The sequence below is a fragment of the Quercus robur genome, chromosome 2 (assembly GCF_932294415.1).
Source record: "Quercus robur chromosome 2, dhQueRobu3.1, whole genome shotgun sequence".
In the NCBI taxonomy this organism is placed as follows: domain Eukaryota; kingdom Viridiplantae; phylum Streptophyta; class Magnoliopsida; order Fagales; family Fagaceae; genus Quercus; species Quercus robur.
Window position 1 is genome coordinate 13,625,674 of NC_065535.1, and position 10,398 is coordinate 13,636,071.

A 10,398-nucleotide genomic window follows, 5' to 3' on the forward strand; every position below is an offset into this window, starting at 1 on the left:
CACTCAACCAATGCATAGCTCACATGGCATATGCATCTAGGAACAATCCTACAAGGGCACAAGAGTGACAGTACATAAACCACAATGCAAAACATTTAGATTTAAAATACTGATTTCACATAGCATAAAGGCTGCACTTAAGCATGGTACATACCACAAGGCCTACAAACTATGCATAAAACATAAACCCTCAAAGCTTACAAAAGCATATGGGTACAAACTAACAAATACCTGAATAACAGTTTTACAAAACATAATATATCAACTTAAAGAGAAGAAGGAAACAAAAAAATAAAGACACTCCCCCTTAGATAGTGACACTCCCCCTTAGGGTAATATCCTCCCCCTCTGATTATGCCTATCACTCCCCCTTTTTGTCATGGAATAGGCTAGTCATCCTCTTCTAGTTTTCTCTGAATCTGATCCAACTGAGTCTGAAGAGAAGTAAACTTCATGTCCCATCGGTTGCTTTGATGGTGTAGAGAAGCAGTGAGTCCAGACATCTTTGTATTCACCTCGTGGACAGAGGAAACAATGCGATCAAGTTTCTCATCGAGGGAGAGATTGCTGAACTGAGAGTCACTGTGAGATGCAGAAGTTTCTGGTTTGGCTCTCTTCCGACTATGTCCAACACTTGCATTGTATGTACGCATGTTGATCGGACTCGGTTTGGGGATAGGAGACTCATCAGTCGATGGATAGATCCCCTTGAGCTTCAAGATCCGTGAAATGAGACTGCAGAAAGGAATGCAGATCCGAGACTCACTGCGAAGAACTGTTTTGCGCAGAACATGAAAGATGTGAGCACAAATGTCAATATCTTCATCAGAAACCAGATCATGAAGAAACAAAGCTCGTCCGAGATTCATATACCCAGTACTGGACAAAGGGTACAAATTGTGAAACATCACAATTGTAAGCACTCGCAGTTTCGGAGAAAGGGAGGAAACACTGATGGATTTTCCATTTGGCGAGAATTCCAAGTCTTGACCAAGACTTTGTTTTAAAAGCTCCTCATCAGGACATAGATCGTCATAGACCGGTGAATGACGAAAAATTGGTCTGTTAATGTGAAGAATTTCTGCCAGGTATGTAGGAGAGACAGAAAAGCTCTTTTGCCGAACCCAGCACTTAAGTTCATCTCCCTCCACAATTGCATTAGCATAAAATTCTTTAACCAACTCGTCATACACGATATCCGGATCCGAGAGAAGGTAATTCCAATCCTTGTGAGCAAAGCATATCGGGATGTCAGTGTTATGAAGTGAAGGCAGATCCACTGCTCTCTCTAGTAGTGGTGTGGCATGAAGAAAGAAGTTCTCATATGACTGATATGCGGAATAGGATCTGAACTTATTGGGATCGAATCGCTGTGATGAAGAGCGAGTCACTTTCGGGAGAGGTGTGTCTTCATCAACATCAATTACGGGTTCCTTCCCTTTGGAAGAACCTCCTTTCACAGCAGCCTTTTTGAATGGAGACATGACCAGTCTGTATTAGAAACAAGGGAAATGACAAAAACACAATCCAACAGACTATATCAGCAGTGGGTTAGTGAAAATGTAGGAACAATGAAGAAACCCTAACAGCTGGATGAGTATGGTCAGTAAATAACAATGAGGGACACCAAAGGCCCAACTTAGAACTACACAGTAGAGAGATCAAATATGCCCACAAAAACAGCTGTAAAGGGACCAAAATCAACACCACATTAACAAGATACCATACAAGATCAAAGTGAAATAGGATAGCAATAACAGATCAGACAAAAATTAGCTAACCCTAGCTAAGCATATGATGAAGAACACAGCCAACAACATAAATGAGCTCAAAACCAGAAGCACAGGTTATCATAAGCTAAGAAAGGACAACGATGACATCAAAGCCCAACACAAAACCCATACTCAGAAGTGAATAATCCAGAGGGAAAACCATAACAACAGGACAATTAGAGTGCAAGACAAGGAACCATACCTGTGAGTCGACGATTTTTAGCGGAGAAGAAGCAAACAATGGAGATCGACAATGAAGGCACGGTGAGAAAGGGAAAGTGCAGAAAAAAAAGACAATGAATAGTCACAAAAAGATCGAGGGAAAACAGAAAATTTTAAAAACTGCCCCTGTATGACCAAAACACGCGATTTTCGCGACTGGTTCAAGTCGCCACACAGTCGCCAGCTCAAGCCGCCAAAGTACTCAAGATGAAAATTTTGAAAAATTTTTCTAAGTGTTTTTCGCGACTGGAAGGTCTACCCGCGAGTGAGTCGCGATCTGAGCCGCGAAAATCTCTGAGTGAATCTCGCGACTGGACCTTCCACTCGCGAACAAGTCGCCAAAACTGACCAGCGAAGATGCGACTGAAACTCGCGACTTGACATACCCGCGACTGAGCCGCCAAAACAGGGCAAAACTGTATTTTTGAAATTTTCAGATTTTTCAGCAAAATACTTTCCAAAAACACCTAAAACACTCAAAAACCTTTTTGTGCTTGAATTAACAAAGATTGAGTATGTGAAAACACATTTTATCAAGTACAATCACACAAATGAATATGGCATTTATCAAACATAAACTTGTGTGTTGTGTGTGGATATCAATAATGAAATAGTCCTTTGTCTAATGTGAAGCTTCAATGATCAATTCAACCAAGGCATACACAATTAGCACTAGATCATGTGACCAATCTCAATTATAGAAATATGAATATATGACTTCCCACACAACTTGATAACATAACTTGGAGCCTTTCATTTGACTCCATTTTCAGCCATAACATTTGATCTTTTGAGGCAATCATCTCTCATTGTGAGAGGGATATATAACATTTTTCTTAGAAGAATAGGCCTTTGGCCTTTTTGAAAGAAATTTCACTTTAAATATAAAGTCGCTTACCCTTTTTCCTAGTCAAATACTAGAATGTGCGACAGGCTTTTGCAGCTCAATATCTCTTTTCATTTGGAGATTTACATTTAGGGAGCTCTTTTTAGCAAAAAAATAAAAAATGGGAAGAGATATAGACACAAGTCTATGCAAGTTTCAAGATCAACATAACCATTCACTAATCATTCATGACAAGTTTGAAGATCTATTTACAACAATCACATAGATTTCAAGATTTTTCCCAAAGTGATATGAGTGCATGAAAACAAGCAATGCTCGACAATGCACAAAGCCATTAGCACAAAGGTACAAGGCAAAACGAGTTTTAAGACAAAAAAAAACTCAACAAAGTCAATCAAGTGTTTTGATTTTCAAATTCTTTATGTGATTTTTGGATTTTTGACTCAAGAAACAAAAAGAAAGAATCAGACACAAACAAAACTAGCAGCAAACACAAAAGAACAAGCAAGCAAGAAACAAGTTGCAAAAAAAATGTGTGCTCCAACACAGACAGATATATAAACAGTGAAGCACACAACACACAAGAGAGTCAAGGAATTGTACCGACACCAATGGTCTTACGGAGGGATTCAAACCGTGGACCATCGAGAGGCTTGGTGAAGATATCCGCCTTTTGATTGTCAGTGTGTATGAACTCAAGACACACAACTCTTTCCTCTACCAAATCCCGAATGAAATGGTAACGTATCTCTATGTGTTTGGATTTTGAATGCTGAACAGGATTTTTGGAAAGATTGATGGCACTGGTGTTGTCACAGAAGACACACATCGTTTCTTGAGGAATTCCATAGTCATGAAGTAATTTCTTCATCCAAAGAAGCTGAGTGCAGCAACTTCCAGCAGCGATGTACTCTGCTTCTGCAGTAGATAGAGACACTGAATTCTGCTTCTTGCTCATCCACGAAACAAGATTGTTACCAAGATAAAAACAGCCACCTGAAGTGCTTTTCCGATCGTCTACACTTCCAGCCCAGTCAGCATCCGAATACCCAGCAAGACACGCATTTGAGTCTTTTGAATACCACAGACCATAGTTTGCAGTACCACTCACATATCGAATGATTCGCTTAGCAGCAGTCAGATGAGATTCCTTCGGATTAGCTTGGTACCTGGCACAAACGCCCACACTGAAAGCAATGTCCGGTCTACTTGCTGTAAGGTAGAGCAAACTTCCAATGATGCTCCTATACAACGTGGGACTTACTTCAACTCCTGATGAATCCACATTCAGTTTAGTGGCAGAGCTCATGGGAGTGGAGGCATGTTTTTTGGAGTCTAGGCCAAACTTCTTGACAATATTTCTGGCATACTTCTCTTGAGATACAAATATACCCTCCTTCTGTTGTTTGACTTGAAGACCCAAAAAGAATGTGAGCTCCCCCACCATGCTCATTTCAAACTCCTTCTTCATCTCCTCAGAAAATTCAGTAGCACGATCTTCGATAGTTGCTCCAAACACTATGTCATCAACATAGACTTGTGCCACAAGGAGATAATCTTCATCATTTTTGACAAATAGAGTTCGATCAGCATACCCTCTCTTGAAACCTCTATCTAGAAGATAATGTGTAAGACGGTCGTACCAGGCTCTAGGCGCTTGTTTTAAACCATATAGTGCTTTCTTTAATCTTAATACATGATCTGGAAAATGAGGATCCTCAAATCCTTTTGGTTGCTCAACAAAAACCTCTTCATTTAGATATCCATTCAGAAACGCACACTTAACATCCATTTGATAAAGTTTGAACTTCAAGGTGCACGCAATGGACATGAGGATTCGAATGGATTCGAGTCTTGCCACCGGAGCAAATGATTCATCAAAATCCACCCCTTCTACTTGTGTGTAGCCTTGAGCCACCAATCGAGACTTGTTTCGAATTATCTCCCCATCTTCATCAGTTTTGTTTTTAAAAATCCACTTTGTGCCTATAACATGAACGTTCTCAGGCCGTGGAGCAAGTTCCCACACGTCATTTCTCACAAACTGATTCAGCTCGTCATGCATTGATTCAACCCAATTCTCATCTAGAAGAGCCTCTTCAACCCTCTTTGGTTCAAACTGTGCAAGATAACAGTGATATGTTACATGATTGGCTAGCATAATATTTCCTTTCCTGAGGCGAAGACCGTCATCAAGTGATCCTATGATATTACTTTCCGGATGATTCTTGAGAATTCTTGAGGAAGGCCTTTTTGAAGTGGAAACTTCATCACTAAGAGAGATAGGAGGATGAACTTCTGGTGGAGTAAGAGGACTTGAAGTTCTAGACATCGATCTCGTTTCCCTTCTTGGGTTGATGGGAGTCGATTCTACTTCTGGTATAGGTTCTTCACCTTCTATATCCAAAGCTTCTACCTCAACATCAGGCTCTTCGGTGCTCGGCCCTTCTACATCATCAATCATTTCCACCTTAGGTAAGGCATCATCAATCTTGACATTTATGGATTCCATCACAGTCTTTGTTCTCTTGTTGAACACTCTATATGCTCGACTTGTAGTAGAGTAGCCAAGAAAAGTACCCTCATCACTTCTTGCATCAAACTTCCCAAGATTCTCTCGATCATTTAAGATATAACATTTACTTCCAAATACCCGGAAATACTTCACTTTAGGCTTCTTCTCATTCCATATCTCATATGCAGTCTTCTTTGTACCAGCTCGAAAGAAAATCCTATTGCCAATGTGACACGAGGTGTTGACAGCTTCTCCCCAAAAGTTTTGAGGTATTTGCTTATTCAGCAACATGACTCTTGCCATCTCCTGAATCACACGATTTTTTCTCTCTACCACTCCATTTTGTTGTGGAGTTTTGGGAGCTGAAAACTCTCTTTTAATACCACTCTTTTCACAGAAGGACTCAAATCTTGCATTCTCAAATTCTCTCCCATGATCACTTCTAATCTTGGCTATTGGAATCCCCTTTTCATTTTGTAGTTTCTTGCACAGAATCTCTAGCCTCTCACAAGCTTCTGATTTTTCTCTAAGGAATTCAACCCAAGTGTATCTTGAGTAGTCGTCCACAATGACCATGATATATCTTTTTCCCCCTAGGCTTTCAGTTCTGGTGGGCCCCATCAGATCAACATGAAGTAGCTCCAAGCAACGAGAGGTGGCTATCACATTTACCTTGTGATGGCTTGCCTTAGTTTGCTTCCCCATTTGACATGCACCACAAATGGTCTTCTCTACTTTTCCAAACTTAGGAAGTCCCTCAACTGCTTCAAGTTTGGAGACTTTGGCGACTTGTTTGAAGTTGGCATGCCCAAATCTGTGATGCCACAGCTCCAACATATCGACCCGAGCACTTCTACATGATATTGGTGCCGTGGGAACTATTCCATAACAATTATCCGTAGTCCGATTTCCTTCCAAAACCTGAATCCCCTCTTTATTGATGATCAAACATCCTTTCTTGGAGAATTGTACCAGAAAGTTGTCATCACAAATTTGAGTGATGCTCAGCAAATTTGCCTTCAGCCCCTTTATGAACAGCACATCTTTCAACAGAGGCAAACCGGGTATCTCAATGGTTCCTTTGCCTAGGACTTGAGCATGGCTTCCATCCCCAAAGGTCACATAGTCACCCACCTTTTCTTTGAGTGACTTAAACAGTGACTTATCCCCTGTCATATGGCGAGAACACCCACTGTCAAGATACCACAGACAAGCATTAAACACCTTTAAAGAGGTATGCACAAATAGGTTCACATGTGACAGACACTCTTGACCTTCAAACACAAACTCATCATCAGGTTTCATGCTACTTTTAGATTGATTTTTCATTTTCAGATTCTCAATCATTTCACACAACATTCTATTCTTTCTTTTATATTTCTTAATCAATGATTTTGATTCAGATATGCTACTGTGTAAGACAAGATTCTGATTCTCAAGAAATTTCAGCATGTGAACAAAAACTCTAGCATGTTTCTTAGTTTTTAATAACTCTACAAGGTCATCAGTAAGACACCTTTCAGTCATGTGCATAGAGACATTTTCACAAATACTTGAGCTACAATTCAACATGGTATAAACAAGAACAGCAACCACAACACAGGGGTCTAGGATCACACAAATGGTAATGACACCAAACAGCTGTGTACCCGCTCTGATACCAATTGAAAGTTCAAAAACGTGTACAAAAACACTTTTGAACGTTTAGACCCCCAAAAACCAATTTAATCAACACACGCAATATGTTAAACAATAGTGTGCGGAAACTTAACATATGCTATAACATGGTATTGATTAAACAACTATCTAAGCCACAACAAAATAAACCACAGCAGATAATGTAAAGGCAGAGATAGAGAGGAAGGAAGATGCAAACACAGCGATAACACCAGATATGTTATCGAAGAGGAAACCGAAGACCTCGGCGAAAAACCTCTCCGCCGCCCTCCAAGCGGTAATCAATCCACTAGAAAATACAGTTGGGATACAAGGACAACAATAGACCCTCCAAGCCTAATCTACCCAATGCACCTAAGCCCTCCAAGCTTCTTGCTCCAACGAGGTTGCGCCGAACCTTTTTCTTTTCTAGCTTTCCGGATTCCGCTACTACACCGTAGCATCAACCAATGAATATTGGCTCCTTCCTAACTGCTTCCCAGAACTCCAAACGTCTGTCTCACAGAGATGATAATGGTGAGAACCAGGTTTGGTATAAAGGCCTCTCAAGGATTTGACAATGGAGAGGAAGAGAGTGAGGGATTTTGATGAGACTCTAAGGTAGAGATTGTGGGTAAAACAATCTGGTTTTTCTTTAGGGTTTCTCTCTCAAAATTCTCTCTGGAAGCTCTCTTTCAATCGTGGGTTAAAAGGGTATTTATACTGAAGAGGAGTGGAATGCGAAACGTCAGGTTTTTCCAAAACAGGGGTGGCTCGCGGCTTGACCTCGCGGCTTGACTAAGTCGCGAGTTCCAGTCGCGAGTTAACCGTATGGCCAGTTGTCCTGTTTTGTCCTGTAGTGCTCCAGCTAGCATGACTGTTCCTCTTCCAGCATGCTTGGCACGTGTGCAGATTCTGGCGGGTTGAAGCCGCGAGTCCAGTCGCGAGTCCCAGCCGCGACTCTCTGTTTTCTTGCACACTCTTGAGCAATCTTCACACTATCTCACTCACTACCCTTACAACAATCCCACCTAAATACAGGGTTACTAAATGCTGAATTACAAGCAAATTTGGCACGGAATAAAGCCAATTAGATGGTTGAATAAATTCAACCTTACAATTTGGTTATCCTTATAACCTGATATGGGCCTCCTCGGACAATTTTACGCCCTCGGATAGGCCACAGGCCCAGTTAACACGGTTTTAATAATTATTGATTAACCGGCCCCCACAATAGCCCCTCAAAATCTTGCTTTTCGACTCCTCGGGAGAAAAGATTGATTTTGATGTCATAAGTCCATATCCTTTTATGTTTTGAGCACGCTCCTAACACCTCAGCGTCCCGAGCGTGGCAGCATTAAATTTTGGCGACGCCCCTGTCTCCCACGTTCAACAGTAAGATGTAAATCGTACGGTGGGGGGTCTGTCTTGTTTTGCGAGCGGGAAACTTCCCGCTTATAACTTCTGCACGACTATAAATGAATTTTCAAATCAATTCTCTCTCTTACCTTCAACAATCACACAATTCTAGAGATCATACACTGAACCTGTCTTTCTCCCTTTTCGTCGTTTTCCTGGGCATCTACAAATACTAAAATCTTGTCCGAGGACCCTCTTTTAAACCTATAAGTCTTCTCAAAACCTTTACAGCTTTCATCTTAAACTTGTTAATTTCTCTACTAAACCTTTTAGGAAAATGGGGAAGAAGGAGGGTAAGTTTCGAGGTTTGGTTGAGTCCGAGGAGGGTAGGAAGAGTTTTCGCGCTAAGTATAGAATCCCCTCAATAGTGGGTATAAGGTACGCAGCCCAAGGAAAATGGGTCGGCACTAGAAGAACAAGGGAAGTGGTTATTCCCATGATCGCCTTTATAAAAGGTGGGATGACCATCCCTATGGGAACTATTACTAGGAACTACCTTAGGTTCTTTAGGTTATCCCTCACTCAGTGTGCCCCAAATATGTTTAGAGTCTTGGGAAGTATAGAGGCTTTGAATGAGAGAATGGACCTAAACCTGACCCATCATGACGTGAACTGGGTGTACAACCTCCACCATTTGTCGGGGCAGGGATATTATCTCAAGTTGAGGTATCCCGCGATGAGACTAATTCAGTACCTTTCCACTTCAAACAAGAACCTAAAGGAGGATTTCCTTATCTTCTCTGGGGAATGGCATGATGGTCTGCCATGCCCCGTGGAGGAAGGAGTACCAGGTGGGAATGTAGTTATAGATTCATAACATTTGGTTTACACATACATGTTTTTCCCCTTTTCTCTTTTTTGTTTTGAGTCTTAGTATTCTTATCCTTAATGACGCTTCGTTTCGATTCAATGACTTTGCAGATAGATGCTCTACCAAACCCAAACTTGGTTTAGTCAACAAAGCAAGTTTAGACAGAGTATTGAAAGCAGAGATATACGTGAACGAAGCCGACGGTCAACTCCGAGCAGCCCATTTAATCCTCGGCTACACCCCCATTTCGTTTGCTTTCCAAGCGTCAAAGTGCGTGATCAGAGCCCGTGATCCTCGGCTTTAACGTATTAGTGTGGCCTATAAGGGGTTCGTCGTTGCAGAAGGTATTCCTCTTCCTGAGAACGAAACCCGCACTAAGCCCCTTTTTGTGGCTACTATCTCAACAGGAGCCTCTTCATCCCAGCCTGCCTTCAGGGAAGAAGAAGTAGAAGAGGAAGAGGAAGAAAGAGAAGAAGAGGAAGAAGAAGGAGAAGTTGTAGAACTCTCAAACTCCTCGGAAGATTTTGGAGTTTTTGATCAACCTATACACTCCGAGGAAGATCCTGACAAGATAGGGATACAAAGAAAACCCCAAAGAAGTTTGATAGAGTTGATTAAGAATCAGCCCGGGAAGAATGCGCCGGCAAAATCAACGCAATCGCAGATTCCTTCTCTTCCCACCAGGTCTCCTCCTCCTACTCCTCACCATCCTTCTCATTAACCTCCCCAGCTAGTCAGACCTGATGCTGCCGAGTTAAAAAGGCGCAGGGAGCAGAAGGGGAAGGATGTGGTGGATGCTGGCAAGTCTCGTCCGACCCGCGAGGAGGATGCCCAGTGAGTTGCAAAGCAACAAAAAACCAGCCATCTTCCTTAGCGAGGCCAGGAGAGGTCTGACACTCAACCTCCTGAGCCTCAAGCCTGGCTGCCAACACCCATGCATGCCGAGGAGCCCTTACAAGATGATGCATCTATTAGGAACTTCAACGGCGGCATTGGGTGTCACATAGCCTCGGCTATAGAGGAGGCCTTGTTGCTCCTAAGAGATATGGCCGAAATAAAGAACGCGAGGAAGAATGAACTCATCCTCAATAATAAAAGATACTTAGGCATGGTAAAGTGCTAACTCTTTTCTTTTTCTTTTTGTGATTATTACTCA